General features: G+C 48.7%; 2 protein-coding genes across 2 annotated transcripts in view; one reads left to right on the forward strand and one right to left on the reverse strand.

Annotated features, from left to right (window-relative positions):
• LOC1273655 (autophagy-related protein 16-1) overlaps nt 1-15,221 on the forward strand; it is a 248,291-nt gene that overhangs the window by 47,750 nt on the left and 185,320 nt on the right. The gene's annotated exons all lie outside the window — the stretch shown is intronic.
• Nucleotides 1-15,221, reverse strand: part of LOC1273654 (uncharacterized) — an 88,395-nt gene that overhangs the window by 43,104 nt on the left and 30,070 nt on the right. Inside the window, exon 3 of the mRNA XM_061648034.1 lies at nt 1,993-2,015. The gene's annotated coding sequence lies outside the window, so the exon portion shown is untranslated. The remainder of the gene's footprint in view (nt 1-1,992; nt 2,016-15,221) is intronic.

Raw genomic sequence — 15,221 nt, forward strand, 5'->3', positions numbered from 1 at the left:
ATCTGTGTATGTGTGAGAGAGAGTTTACAATTACGTGCGGTTCTGATTCTGATTTGCCGCCTTGCGGCCGAGGGCGTGTAGTGTTGGGAATAAAAAAGGGCAAACCGCCCCCCTGACCACGGCTAATTTCGGAATCGAGCAACCGAAAAATATTATTAAGCCCAGGCTCGGTCGGAATCCCTGTTTGGCTTTGGGCACCATCGCCCGTCAGCACCTTTTCGGGTGACTCCGGCTGGGCAGTGCCCTCCCCTTGCGGCCAAGAATGTACTGCGGCATCGGGGGTTCGATCGGGTGCGATGAAGCGTAACGAACCGGTGTGGCAATGATCCATCCGTTGCGGCCACCACGTTACACACCACCGAACACGCGGTGGAGGTAGCTGGGCAGGCATCGGATACATTCCGCGTGCCAAGTCGTGTTACACACCACTGCAGTGCGGGAATCTGTTCTTTACGGGGTAAATGCACGTTCTGTTTACGCCCTCTCGCCCTTCTCGCTTTCTCTGTTGCGTTGTTTTGGCTGTGAAATTGGTCCAAAATTTCTGAACCATCCACAATTCTTTTTTTTTTGGGTTCACTTGCCGCCTTGGAAGCGTTGGTGAGCGTTAATGAGCGTCCTCGTGCTCTCGTAAGGTCGATATGCTGTCTTTTTTCCAGCTTCTTGATTTTTGCTGAATGTTACTGGTCGGATCGATGAACTCCGCCATGGTGGCGGTGATATGCGAGCAGATCGAAACAGCGGGATTACCGGAGAAAGGTGAGAAATTACCACCTCCAATGAACGTAATAAAATGTGCGTACAATTTTGTGTGCGGCTTTTATGCTGCCAATCCGAAAACAAGGGCATCGCTTCCTGTCGCATGTTTCGTTTCGATGCCCAAATGAAATATCTTTGTTTTTTGCGTACGGGACAATGTCTTTCCCATCCGGGAAATGGGATTGTCGATGCATTGGTTTTGCAGCAGCAGCAGCAGAGCTCGATCAAGTCGATTGGGTGTCATTTGTTTGCTGCACACTTCACACTTTGGCACATTTCCGAGGAGGAAATGGCTTCAGTCAGCAAAAGATACGCGTACCGAAGAAACTGGATCGCGTTCTCAGAGTGTTCCGAACACGAAAAGCGATTCATTATTATCGTTCTTCCGGTGCAGGCAGAAGCTTCCGCCAGTCCGGCAGCACCCTTCATTTAAAGTCGTTCGAGCTGCGGGAACAACTTAATCTCTGGGTTGGAAGTTTTTTGTTGTTGCAATAATCGAGAAATGAAGGCTTTTCCTTTCTATATCTTAGCTTGTGAAGATGAAAATTGTTTTTTTTTTTCTATATAAAAAAAAACATTCCAAAGCTCTTTTCTTAATCACCGGTTTCCCTTTTTATCGCGCAGCATCGTGGTGCGCGGATGCTGACAATTACCGCCGACAAAACTTCTCATTAAATGTGGCGTAATTGAATTGTGAGCGTCCCAAAGGGATCGCAACCAATAATGGTCCAACTTGCGACCAGCACTGTCAGCACGATTTTCCTGCCACAGGGACAGGGCCCACCGGAAGTCACAACTGGACGCGGAGGTGCGATTGCTCATCAAACCTACTGTGCGCTGTGCGTTCTTTGCTAGAGCTTTGATCGTGCTCCTGGGATCAATTTTCCCTACTTCTGGTCCGTTATGTTGGCTGCGGTACAACAATTGCAAGCAGTACAAATATCCGTTCTGTCAACATGTGTCCCGCGTGGTCGTCGGTGTGTGTGTGTGTGTGTGTGTGTGTAAATGGTTGTCATCCGTTCTCTCCGCGTTGCGCAAATTATAGCTTCAGTGTTGTAAGCGTTTCGTTTTCATTACAAATAAATGAAATGAAAACTCGCTGCGTCAGTGATGGAAAGTGAAGATAATGTTTCGCCATTGCCAGATCGCTTCCGAGAGAGGGCAGTGAACCCCCTCGGCGAAGGTTTGCGGTTTCATTTTTATTTCAATGCTGTTGCAATAATTGCAATTGCTTACCTGTTGTAAAAACTCGATCAAATCTGTAAGAGAAAGTGAAGAAAAAGGAAAGATTTGATTAGTTTTTGTTTGTCTGCTGTTTGTCTTTTTGTAATGAATTAATTGATAATTTGATGCGCTCAAACTGATCTTACAAAATGCATTTGTTACGTGTTTTGTTTAGATTCTCTGATTGGATTTTTTGTATGAAGTACAATTTGAATCCTGTACGGATTAGCCAATTGTTTTTGTAGCTTACTAATAAGTTGCAATGAATATAATTTGAAGATAAGTTAACCGAAATAACTAAAGGCAAACATTCAAAATCGGCTCAAGCTTGTATCTGCGTAAGCACTTGGTATAGAATAATGAAGGTTGATGGAGATGCATTTAGAGTCTATAAAAAAACGGTTCCCCTTTTGTAATCAATTTCGCAAGTGCGTAAACGCTCCCGAATTACTGATCGAGCTGCTTTTGGCACAGTGTTCCCGTGTGTGGTGGATTCGCGTGTAATGCAGAACGTTTTCCACCGTAGCCTTGTTTCAATTTCATTGACCTCACCCGTGTGCCCAATGTTTGGCTTTGATGCTCATTTTGCCAAAAATCTCATTTTGCGTACAGGCAACAGTCTAACGAAACGAATCGAATTTCCAACCCGTCTGTTTGAGGGCACTTGCCGCTTTATCCCAAACCCTCCAAAATATTCTGTTTAAGTGCACTTTTTCGCTCTCTTTCTCTCTGTGTTTTGCCGTGGGTTCTTAATTGCCAATCCGGTCATTATTTTGGCGCACTCCACGGGCACGCAGGGAAGGTCGGTTCGGTCGGTAGAATGAACTCTCAAACGAATATGTGGCTGAGTCCGACAGGGATGGAAAAAACACCTCCAACAGACAAGTGGAGGCTGGTTTTACGTATGCAAGTCGGTCAACTGGTTCAACAGCAGCAACTGGCTAACATGCAATTAACGAAACGAATCGGTGTAAATGAGAGCGGATCGGCAAAGGCGAACCCCGATGCATACGTGTGCTGCCTACCCTACACCCGGGGTCAACCCATCATCTACACACCACTTCATACACTTTGACTCAATCTCAGCACCATTTTCTATTTCCATCGTTTGCTGCTCTGCCCGATCATAGGGCTGAGACCACTCAAACGAAGCAGCCCGAGGGGGCAAACCGAGCGTCAGTGACAGAGAACATAAATAAAGGAATAATTAAAATGTTCCAAGCCTCGTTGTGCGCGCGCGCGCGCCCCTTGTCGCTAAGGTGATACGCAGCCTCCGTCGCGTATTACGCGAACGCAGCGCCGACATTTGTCTACGAGATGCGGTACGACGAGATGCCGTTGCGCGGAACGGGAGCGATTTGACTTATGTTCCCGCTGCCCCAATCGGTTCTGCCTGTTGTAGCTTCTGTTCTGCGCTATTATTAGCTGGATGCTATCATACATATAATGCTCCATGCGTGGAGGTTCTTGCGTGTTCCTTCCGGAGCAAAAACCTATCAGCTTACGGATCATCCGCTGCCAGATCCGATCAGATCGCCTTTCCAATTCGAAAAGGAAGGCTCAGATTACTATGCACACGCGTTCGGAGTCCGTTCCAGAAGAGGACTGGCCAGGTAGCGCAGAGTTTTGTAACAAATGATAGGGGCGGAAGAACTGCACCCGCTCTGCAAGGAAACGATGCGAGCAGAATTTACGAGCTCCTTATTCTAGATCAGTCGCATTCAGAAACGCACACACACACACACGCGCGCGTGCGGTGGTTTGACGATGTATCATAATAAATCTGTCATGTAAACGTAGTATTACCACTGGAAAGACGAGGGTTGTGGGTTAGCAGGAAGTAAGAGCTTCTTGCCATAGAATCTTTGCTTGCCGACTGGCCGCCCAACCGTTCCCATTTGCTCGCTGTCCAGTTTGATTATGATGTCTCTTTTAAACGATGCAGCCGTTGCATCGCTGTGTTTTGATTAATTTAGTTGGTAATTTAATTAGGCAATCTTGCTAGGAGGGGTTGCCGTTGGCTTCCGCTTGGACAGCTGCAATAAAAATATTGCAACCCTTTTGGTACGTGGTATGAATTATGTGTGTTGCTCGGGAAGTGGAAAACTCGTTTGTTAACACACAGCAATATAGAAAAACCCTCCGGTGGTACGACTTTTCTTTCCTTATGTCTCCGAGAAGATGCTGCACCGATGCATCGATGCGGATTGTTTATTGATCGTCTTTTTGTTGCTTACTGATGATTGGAGAGGCTTTTTCTTGCCTACTGCCAAGCACGCGAGAAATCGGTCCGGGCTGTGGACACCCACTGTGGCCGAAGACTTTCTCCTTCCGCTACGATTCTGGCGGACGCTGCGAGCGCCATAACTTTCATTGCGGTTTTATCTGTTGCGGACAGTGAAAATAATGTGCAAATGGGTGGCTGGGGTTTGATAGCATTTTTTTTTTTGTTGGTTTTCCTATTGCTTACAGGTAAACGGGTGGTCAATTGTTGTGTGCATGTGCTGCAAATTCCTGCAACCAAACCGCAATCCGGGGGATGTACAAAGGGAAACAACTGTTGAAACAGTTCATAGAAGCTAGCGGGGTTTCTCTCCTGCCAGCGTTTGTCGCCGCGTTTGTGGCGGCACGTTCGATTTAGTGGACGGTCGGTGCGCCATTGGGTCCAACGTGCAACGACTTTCTCACGCGAAGGTCCCATCCGGTGCCCCATCCCGATGCGGTCGATCGTTCGGGAATTGGTCAGTCACGAGCCAGCTCTAGCATGAGTCACCCGCGCCCTCGTGTGTGCGTTTGGTGCTTTGCCTTCGGGACACCTTATCCGCGGTTTGTTTGCCTTTTGCAGTTCCTGCGATATCAGCTGGCATCGTTGTCATCATTATCGTGTGCGCGAGGGCAGGTCATAGCGTCAGTAGCGGCCCTTATGGTAATCGGGCACATCGAGCGGGCTACCGCTTTCCCATTGATGAAAATGTCACCCGGTCAGAGGGAGAGCTGCCTCACTGAGTGTTTCAACCACCGGCACGATTATGCTAAAATTTTAAACACATTCAACTGTGTGTGTCTTCCGATTCAGATCCCGACCCGCGCCTAAAACGGTGCCCCGGTGCAATTGTGATTGCGAGGAAATGGTAAGGAAGCATTGAAGATCGAAATGTGCATCCTCCTGCTGGGGAAGTCTTTTCCGATTGTAACACACAGATGGCACGTAAATGAAGCAAACGTTGCTACGCTGCCAACCGTTTGCCCTTTTCCCCTAAATGCCAATGTGTGTGTGTGTGTGTGTGCAGCTTCCTGACTTGGGTACTGGATAGACCATCCGCGCGACTTGTTTATGATAGTCGCATGGTTCGCAGGCTCTCTCCCCCATGAGAGTGTGCATTCCCTGCTGCGAAATGCTGATAGCACAACAATGTCTTCGCAAGCGATGGATTGCGAGTGAGATAGGGGAGACCGTAAGCGGGCGAACAACTTTTCGTGCTTCTGGACGGGACGGGGTGTACGCTTAAGAAACAATGTTTCATGCACGGAACTAGACCATTCCTATTCGCGCACTGTTTCTGAAGCAATTAACAACTGCGATGCTGCATTCCTATGGCGCGGAAACGTTCACATGTGAAGTATTCCCCGGCCTTTAATATCCGTACCGTGAAGCCGTGTAAATGGATGCAGAAGAATTGGCATAGCAAACGGCAAACAAGCAACATTGCATTTGTCATATCTGCCAACCGAAACCCGGGGTGTAAGACAGCATCTCAATGAAGATTAGTTTGTTGCGGCTGTGTTTTTGCTGCTGCTGCTGCTGCCCTCGGAACTGCCGTTAGTAGCGTTTGCGGAAGTGCGGAAGGAGGAAGAATTTTAATTGCACCTTAGACTGGAGATCTCCTCATGCTCCTCATGCTGCTAACCGGGCGGGCGATACGAAGATACCGGCGGCGCCCCGGTGTAGCAAACCAAACCGAACTGTTTTGAAGAGAAACAAGCTTGGTGATGGCATTCGTCACAGAGGCAAAAAACCGTCCTAGGCAACATTGTATGCTGTGGGGGGGAATAGTGTGGGATTCCAGTTCCCCCCCTCCCAAGCACATATCTGGCCTGTTGTCTCGTTGTGTTCGTTTGTCCATTTCGACAGCAAAATGGGCAGGGTTGTTTTGATCGGGCTATCGAAAGGCATAATTACCGGTGGGTTCGATCATGTCCAGCGCGCGGGTTTTGTTGCTCGGTGAGCGAAAGAAAGCGTTCGAAAGATTCGTTTCTTTCCGATGCGCTGTGTTGTATCAGCAAGAAGTTCGATCGTAGAGGAAGCAACTCTCGAAACCTTTATCTCGGGAGTTATTTGTTTTAGTGTACTTCTTTGACTGCTTTAGCGATGATTGGTCGTACTATTCGATCTCCACGCACAACGTCGTGGGGAGTGCTGAAGTCGCTGTAATCTGTAATCAAATTTCTCGTTCCGCACATTGAGACCGTTATGCCTCGATTCGAATATCCACCAGTTCATCCACTTGGAACTGCTTGGACTCTTTCGTCGGTGGCTGTAACACTTCCAGAAGAAGTTTTTTTCCCATTTCCTTCTGCGTTTAAGATTGGAGGTCGCCTCGAACGGTGCAACTTAAAACGCTGTGAGAGCGGCCTTCCCTGCTAATGACAGGGGTTTTTGCTAAAGTTGCTGTTAGCTTTGTTTAAGCGTAAGAGTGTTGAAATCTTGCTCCTTCTATTCAGCGGCTACGGTATCGGTACGGCTATCGGGTACTGCTTGATGAATGGTGGTCCGTTTCATCGGTAGGTTGTGCACCTCCGGCTTCCCAATCGCCCAATTTGAGCAACCGGTGCTCGATCAAAAACAAAGGAAAGGATCCCACCGACACACGGTTCTGGGAGAAAGCACAGAAAGATAGTGGGCCGCCTCTAACTACGTCACTTCTTAGCTAACGGTGCAAATCATACTCCCCCCTCCCCGTGTGCTTGCAGGTGTGTTCTGTTGGCCGGTGTCGGTGGGACGCGTGGCAATTACTATCACTATTTTACCGTTCCGGCAATTCGCAATTCAATTGGCATGCTAATGGGCGAAGGGTGTTGAATTGGTATAATTATTCAATGATCGAATTAAAACGAACGCTTGTTGTTTGTGTGCAACTCCATACAGTGTGAAGACGTCCCGAGAGGCTTTCGCAAAAGAATGATTTGCCCTTCTCTGTTTCGTTCTCCCTTTTCTGCGATGATGCTTAGAATCCGTTACACGGCTGAATTGTAATTGCAATGTTGTTTTGTTTCCTTCATCAACAGTGTGTCATTTATAGATTGTTATTTTGCATTGCAGAAAAAAAAACAAAATATTATACATGAATAGAAAAAAAAAAACAAAGTTGTCTCGTTTTCCCTCTTCCTGTTTGCAATTGCATTGAAATCACTAAAATAAACCATTAATATTCTCCCTATGATCAACCGTACTTTCTTTAGCGAAACCGGTGCCCCACATAAACTCGTACCGGAAAAGCATTAATCTGCTCGTTCACTGCATGAGCTGGTGTAAAATATAAATTATAACTAATTAATATGGAAACCCTTTGACCAAGTACACCAATAGCCCCATCCCCTGGGAAGCAGGCGGGGTAACACACACACACACACTCAAATGGGACTGTGCATATTTTCCTGACCTAACTATCGGTGATTAATTTATGCAATTAGTGGAGAGAAAAGGGCGTACGCCTAACCAATCTCCCTGTGGTTGCCCATATCTCCTTGCTAAGGTAAACATACATTCCACTTTGCAAACTTCAGTCATGCCAGCTTGCTTTGACAGTAGTTGATGCGATCTAATGGGTGGATGGGATGGCGCTCGGGGAAAGTGGGTCAACGGAAGCAATCGCGGCGCCAGGAACGATCCCGAGCCCTCTAATCATGTCTCCCCCTTTCATGCCCCATGTTCGCTTTTCCTTCCAAACGTTCTCAAGGACATGGTAAAAGGTCATTACACGTAGGAAATGCACTGCTCCGAACACACTGACACGGTACAAAAGTGGTTTGCAAACAAACAAAAACGCATATAATTGTGCCCAGATGGTGGTGGTTGGCCCGTGTCCTCCAATGGTACGTCCAAAAGTCCTTGCGGGTACAATCATGAAAGATGCGACCGTTGGTGATGTTTATTCCCCTCTTCTTTTTTGTGATGAACCTCGCGGATGATGTTGCATTGTGCATCTGCCTGGTTCAAGGTTAAGCACACTGCTGGTGCTAATTAAATCTCTTATGGTGTACATTTCCTCGGCGTGCTTTGCAGGTGGCTGTCTGCTGCTCGTGGTGGCGCGTCGCGGCCGACCACCAACCGTGACAGTCGGTGCTAATTGTTGTTTTATGGCTTCGAATAGCTGCACGAACTTTGACAGTCGGTTGGACAGTCCACTGCCCGGGCCCTGTCATGCCAATACATGCCGTCATATTAATCGGAATTACTGAAATAATTAACATTCCTAGCAGTCGAAGCAAGGTTGGGTTGCCACCGGGGGTTAACCCCGGACCACACTCGGCCACATCTGTTCTGTGCTAATTTTATGTGGTGCCCTCTTATTTGCGGCCACCGATTTGGCCGTTGGGGCCAGCAGGAATCAATTTGCCAAGCGCATCTGTCATCGGGATTGTTTTAGCCGTAGCCTTGCTGCAGGTTCACTCAGTACTCTCGATCCAGGTGCAGGTGGTCGGCAGTGCGTCTTTGGCAGTGCGTGGTGCGAGAATTTCGCGGCGTTCCACTGTTGTTTTCCACTGTGGGGAACCGGATTTATGCGATCGTATACGATCGTATGTTGTGGCTGGGTGATGGACCGGTTGGGCAGCAGCAGGACGTGCGAGGATAAAAATAGCAAAGCAAAACAATCAACCGGGCAACCGGGAGCTGGGCATGGGGTTTCGCACACGACCGTTTAATGTCGTCCATGGTTAGGCTGCACAACGGCTACACACACCGGACCTTGTGCATTGGAGTGTAAAAACAAACTTCAAAAAGGGCCCCTTTTTCTCTCTAGTACTCGCCCACCATTCAGCAACCATTGCTGGTCTGACAGGTGACAAATATAGACGAGAATGGGAAGTGTGCGTCGGATGACGACACAGCGAGAAAGAATCTATTTTTAGCCCTCCAATCGTACTCGAGAACGGGTTGATGGTGGTTGATTTTGCTAACCATCCTAGAACAGGTTCGCGCCTTTCTACGCAATCCATGCATCATCGTCCCATTGCAATCTAGCGATGCAATGCTTCGAAACGTGTCTGTTGCTGGTCGGTGAAGAATTTCCAAGAACTCGTGATACGTTATAATTAAATTGAGAAAAAAAGGAATAAAAAAACGCGACCATTTCTATTCCTCGTTTCCCGCGATACGGTGTGCGGTCGGGACGCCGAGGGTTGTGTATGGTTCAAGCTCGGACATAAAGGTGGTAGAAAGATGCGTGACATGCATGCGATGGGTGCGATTTTCACCCGGAGCGTTTGTGGGCATGCACATTCTATCCCGGCGTGTCCCGATCGTCTCCCACTGTCGCTGACCTTTTCTGCGCCGACATGGGAAAGTGACCGGCAGCGATCGCGATCGGCACGAATAATTATAGCACGCACGCATTGCGTCTTGGTGTCGGTATAATCCCCGATTTCACACTTGCCATGTTTTATGGTTGCTCCCCCTTACGTCCGTTTTCAAAGATTACACTAGCTGCTGCTGCTGCTGGCTGGCATCGGTCAATCAAATCGAGCTCGTGCAGCAAATCTTTATATTCACACACGCGCTGCACCGTGCACAAAACTTCCCACCGATTCGCACAGTGGGGGAGGTACTTGGCAGGCGCTTAATTAAATTGCAAATAAAGCTCAACCGGGTACGCTTTACATGGCACGCACATCTCATGCTGCTGTTGCTGCTCCTGATGGTGCACTTTCCCGCAGGGTCGATCGGTGTTGCATGTCGGACGATGATGGCACCAAAAGGGAAGAGCGCGAACGCGTTAACCTTCGGTTAAAAGCGATTAAACAGAGATCACGGGTTCGTCGCTTGCTCGTGTGAATGAGCCGTGGCGGTGGGTGGAAATGGGCCGTGGTTTTTGATTGACGCTAGAATTTTACGTCAAAACACAACTCTTCTTGTGCTAGGCGATAGATCGGACGTGCACTGAGGGTTTGCATTGAAGGATTTATAATAGGGATAGGGATAGGGATAGACGTGTTGATGTCGCTCAGCAGAATGGAAGCTCGATCGAAGAATAAAGGAGGTATTTCCCCCCCTTCACAAATACTCCTCATCATCACGCATCGTGACGCATTGTAATCGAAAGTTTTCGCTTAAAAGAATTTACTACTTTCACATCGTTCGTTTAATGTATCTAGGCTCCCTGCGGTCTCTTTCCCCGGGAGAGACGTGCTCTGGCTGCTAAGTTCAGGTACCGTCCCGCTACGGACACGATCAATTTCTCGTTGATCGTTGTCACCAGCCGACCCGGGGATGATCGGTGACCGACAGGCAAACCTTCCCTGGCCTCTATTTCACCGTCTGTCTTGCTGCGCGCGGGACAGGTGAACCAACATACCGTGACGGTTTTCTGAATCGTTCTCCGATCTCGTCTATTTTGACGATTGAACTACGGATAAATTGCGGTCAATCGGGTTTTGCGGGTGCTGCGATGAGACAACAGACAGTGGGGGAGATTGCTCGACCGCTCTGGTATATTCGACCAGCCAGCAGCACAGTAAAACAGTCCAGCAAGACAGAGTGGGTGGATGGGTTAGGTCATTGGGAATGGGGGAAAGGGAGCGGCATAACAAAATCAGGTTAATTGGAGCACGGGGGGAAAAACTATCTTTTCCCCCTTCGGAAAAAAGACATTATCTTCGTCGCTGATTGTGCAGAACTGGATTGTTTTTCAGCATTATAAAAGGGGAGGGGAGTTGCCGCGGGAGTTGACGAGATTTATATTGATCTGATTAAACTTTTCTCCCTCGCTTTACACATGCCTCCCTTTGCTCACCCCTGCCGTGGTGGTTGCTTCCTCGATTGGTTCACTCGCTTCCCGCGCTCTGTGACAATGTGTAACGCATCCAGGTGATTGGGCGGACTTCCGCTGCAACCGAACCAATTGGCTGCTGGTAGGGGCGTTTTTTATGGTGTTGAACTGATTATTTTTTGTTTACTTTTCACCGGCCCGGCCCGGCGCATCGATTCGCACGAACGCGTGAGATCGTTAGCGAAGAAACGGGTCAATGGGCGATACGTTTCGCAACTTAATGTGTCTGTGTGTGTATTTGTTGCAGTTGTTGTTTTTTTTTCTCACCCCGAGGATATTTGTGCCACGCAGGAAAAGCACCATTGATTGGGACGCGTTGGACTATTTTTGGACACATTGATTGAGGTTCCTCGCCTGGTTGCTTTTGAAGGTGTCAAATCTTTTGTTGCCAATTGATATTAAAGCATGCGAATGTGAACCAAATTCACGCGGCAAAGCGTCGCTAAGCGCGGAGGGAAGAACGCTCTGTTGTCTTCTTGTAATCATGCCACTCTCTCCATTCCGTGCTTCGTACGTGGACGGAATGATTGTGTTTGATACATTGCTGTTAAAAATTCGCACATTCACATTTCACCGTTCGTACCGTCGTCTTTGGATGGAGTTTGATGGAAAGAAGAAGTGAAAAAAGTCCGAAACTTCCCTTCTGATTTTATTACCATTTTTTTCCCACTTGTCGAAACCACTTTTTTGGCCATCCTTCCTGATGCAGGTTCTTGCCCGTCGATGTTTCGCTCACTCTGCTCGCCACACATGGCCGTGAGATGGCATTTTCTTTTCGCTACACAATGTGCGTGGTGGCCTGCGAACACGTGTGCGCGAATTTACAGTTACTTCGGCAGGGAGCAATCAAGTTGCCAGGTTGGTGTTTCTCAAAACCTACCGACCGAAACCGGGTTGCAATGTGCGTGTCGTTCCTACTGCACCAAAGATAGATGCTTGCGCTTTAAGGGTGTGCGTTTTTGTGCGCACATTAAACATTCGCCCGTTCAAACGCAATGTCCTCAATTGAGTTGATTTATCGGTGCGTGTTGCCGCGTCGCTGCGGTAAAAGCTCACAAAACGTACGACCATCGGATTCGATCCGTTTCGATCGTCGTGCCACCACCAAAAACGCAACCCAACCAAACATCCAATGCATCCGATGCGTTTTCACAAGAATGTCCCATGCTCTCAAAGTTGGCCATTCGCTGAAACACCGCTGCCCAAAGCTGATGGAAACTAGAGATAGCGAAAACTAAAAGCACTGCTGCGCCGGATCCGAAACACAGACCAAAAAAAAAAAACGGTACCTCCTACACACATTGGCCGGTTACGCGCGCGCTTAACCTATATTCCCGTGCGCCAGTGGGGTTTCGTATCTCGGACACTCGCAGGTTCTGCGCTAGTGCCTAGCACCGGCCAGAAACCAGAATCAACGACCGGCGGGCGTTGATTATCGCCCATCGCGCGGGATACGCGCCCGTCTCTTGATTATCCCGGCAACATCGGGAAGTAGCAGCAGCAGCAGCAGCAGCAGCCGACACAAGCAGTTGAAGTAGAACACCCGCTTCGGGTGCAGTCTGCGCGAAATAACTAGGCAAACAACTTGTTTCACATGCCTGCTTTGCTTGTGTTTTTTTGCCCCACTCACTGCGCCCCCGCAGTGCATTCAATGCGTCCGCTGCACATATACACCTACCCTTCAGCCGCCATGTAGCTGTGCCGTTTGCAAATTAATAACAATCAATCTGGAGCGCAATTTATGCATACAATGCCCGGCGTGTTTGGAGGGTGTAAAAAATGAGCATAGTTTGGGACCCAAATTACCCGAATCCGCCCTCGGGAAGTAGATCAACGTGCATCATCATCATCAGCATCATCGTGCCGCGGTCTTTCTCTTATCAGATCGCACACCTCCATCAAAACAGTCAGCCGCGCGCCGCGTTTGATGTATGTGTGGGGGTGGGATTGGAAACGAAAACATTGGTTGATGGTTTTCCTGGCTTTTCACCCGAAAGCTACCAATTTGTGTGGTGGTGGAATTTTTACCCGTACACACTCCGGCGCGGCCGCGCTCCAGGGAGAGTTGCACACCTAGCAGGGCGTCGGGCAGAAGCAATAAATTGTGCTCGGTGTGCGTCGTGGTACACACCAGTGAGGAGCGCAGCATAATTTGTTGTAACGCCTTTTTCTTCCTGCTCGGGTGTTTTTGTTTTTCGTTTCGAACTCATCAAACATTCCCGAGCGACTTCAACAATCCAACGTTCTGGTACGCAAACGATAAGCGCCCGCGTACACGAGGCGTGTGGTGTAAATTAAATTACCCCACCAGGGGTGAAACGGGGTCAAAGTCGGGCGCTCGAGCGCCTTCCTGCTGCTGCTGTCGATGCACGGGCATTGCAGGAGGCGTTGGCCGTAGACAGATGTTGTTGCCTAGCATCGCTGCAAAACCAGCTAACGGGAGCTTCGGGTCAGCTGGGTGTGTGTGTGTGTGATTCGCGATCAGTGATAGCACCAAGAAGCACTTTTTTTCAGCGCATTCTATTCTGTCGGATCGCAATCGAACCGCGAATCGCGCAACCCATCGCAACTGCGTGCCGGCACGAATCGGGCAGCGTGCAATTATGATTGAATTATGGTTAGGCCAGTGAAATGGAACATGAAAAAACACAAAATAAAAGTTTGCAAGTCCCCCCCCCCTCCCTCGTCAGCGCCCCCGTGGCGTCTGGTTTACGCGGTTCATGCTGCTGCCCGCCAGCCAGCGGTACCAGGCGCACCAAGTGTCGTGGTGCCTAGCAGAATGAAATTAAAACATCTCGCTTCTTTTTTTCTGTTCCTTTTTTTTTTTGGCGCGATGAGCACCGGGTGATGGCGTGAACAAACAAATCCAATCCATCTCCCCCAAGACGGATTGGTGCGGTGTTGCGTTTTTTTTTTTGTATTCGCCAACTTGTACTTCTTCCCCCATTTCTCCCATTTTCTCCGAATGTGTGGCCGCGGGCCGAAGAAAGTTATCTATTGGCCGACCGCCGTTCTTTCGCTCGCTTTCTTGCGTACCATTTCCCACGCCGCAGTAACCGCACGCCCCGCCACACGCAGCGAAGGGGGCAAAAATCAACCAGCCCGTGGGGCAAAGAACCGAAATGATCGTAATAGGGTGTGAGTTCTTCTCATGGTTTTTTTTTTTGTTTGCTTGCGGATAGAGCGTCTGCAATGTATTCCGCACGGTATTATTCGGATTTCGAAAGCGTATTCAGGCGTCGATAGTAGGGTTCAATTTTTACCATAATTAGTTTTGCTTATCTTTTGCGCAAACCACGTCCCCTCGTACCACGCTTTGCCCCCTAAAAGTCTCTTAGTTCTGTTAGCGTTGGTAAGGGTTGAGCCGTAAATTAACTTCACACAATCAATGGTTCAATTTCGGAAGATTACTAGCCGCTCCGGCCGGTGTCTGCTGCTCAGGTGGGCGAGCCGCCGACCACGTTGGATTCCGGGACATGGTGCCGGCTTCTTCTACCGCAACCCGTTCGGAATGTAAAACGATCATGGCTGGCGGAACAGAACGAAAAACACACTAGAAGCTGGAAGCAAATCGGCTTACTACCACCCTTTTGTAACTGTTTCTTGTTCTTGTGCGACGGAGGTTCGTCGCTTATCTGGCCGAGCTAATCACAACGATAATCTCAATGTCACATCGCTGGGTTCGGGTTACCCTTAATGTTACGGTAGCAAAAGCCGCACTAAAAGCTTATATCAACACACACACATAAACATTTACACAAAGACAAAACTGCTTCCATTCTGTCACTAATTAAGCGTCCCACGGGATCGCTGCTCAGCCGCATCTCAAACAGCCTCATCTCGATGAACACAGCGCGATATGAGGGGCCGTAACGGTAGGTTCTTTTCCTCGCTCGGTTTCATTTTTTATCGAGCTTCGGGGTTCGAAAAGGAAAGTTCGTAGAACTTTTGCTCTCGTGGCACGGTGTTTGATGCGAGGCACGGTGTTTGATGCTCTATGGCTGGAGAAAGCATCGAGAACGGTACGCGAGAACAACGCACGCGGCTCGCCGGTTAATGTAAATAGCGGTACATTTTTATGTCATGCTTCATTTTGTGACGTTTTCCCCCGAGCTGACCAACCCAAACCCAAAGAGAAGAAGGAAAAAAACTAGAACGATCCTATGCACAACCATGAAGATGTCCGCGATCAGT

This window comes from Anopheles gambiae, chromosome 2, assembly GCF_943734735.2.
Source record: "Anopheles gambiae chromosome 2, idAnoGambNW_F1_1, whole genome shotgun sequence".
In the NCBI taxonomy this organism is placed as follows: Eukaryota; Metazoa; Arthropoda; class Insecta; order Diptera; family Culicidae; genus Anopheles; species Anopheles gambiae.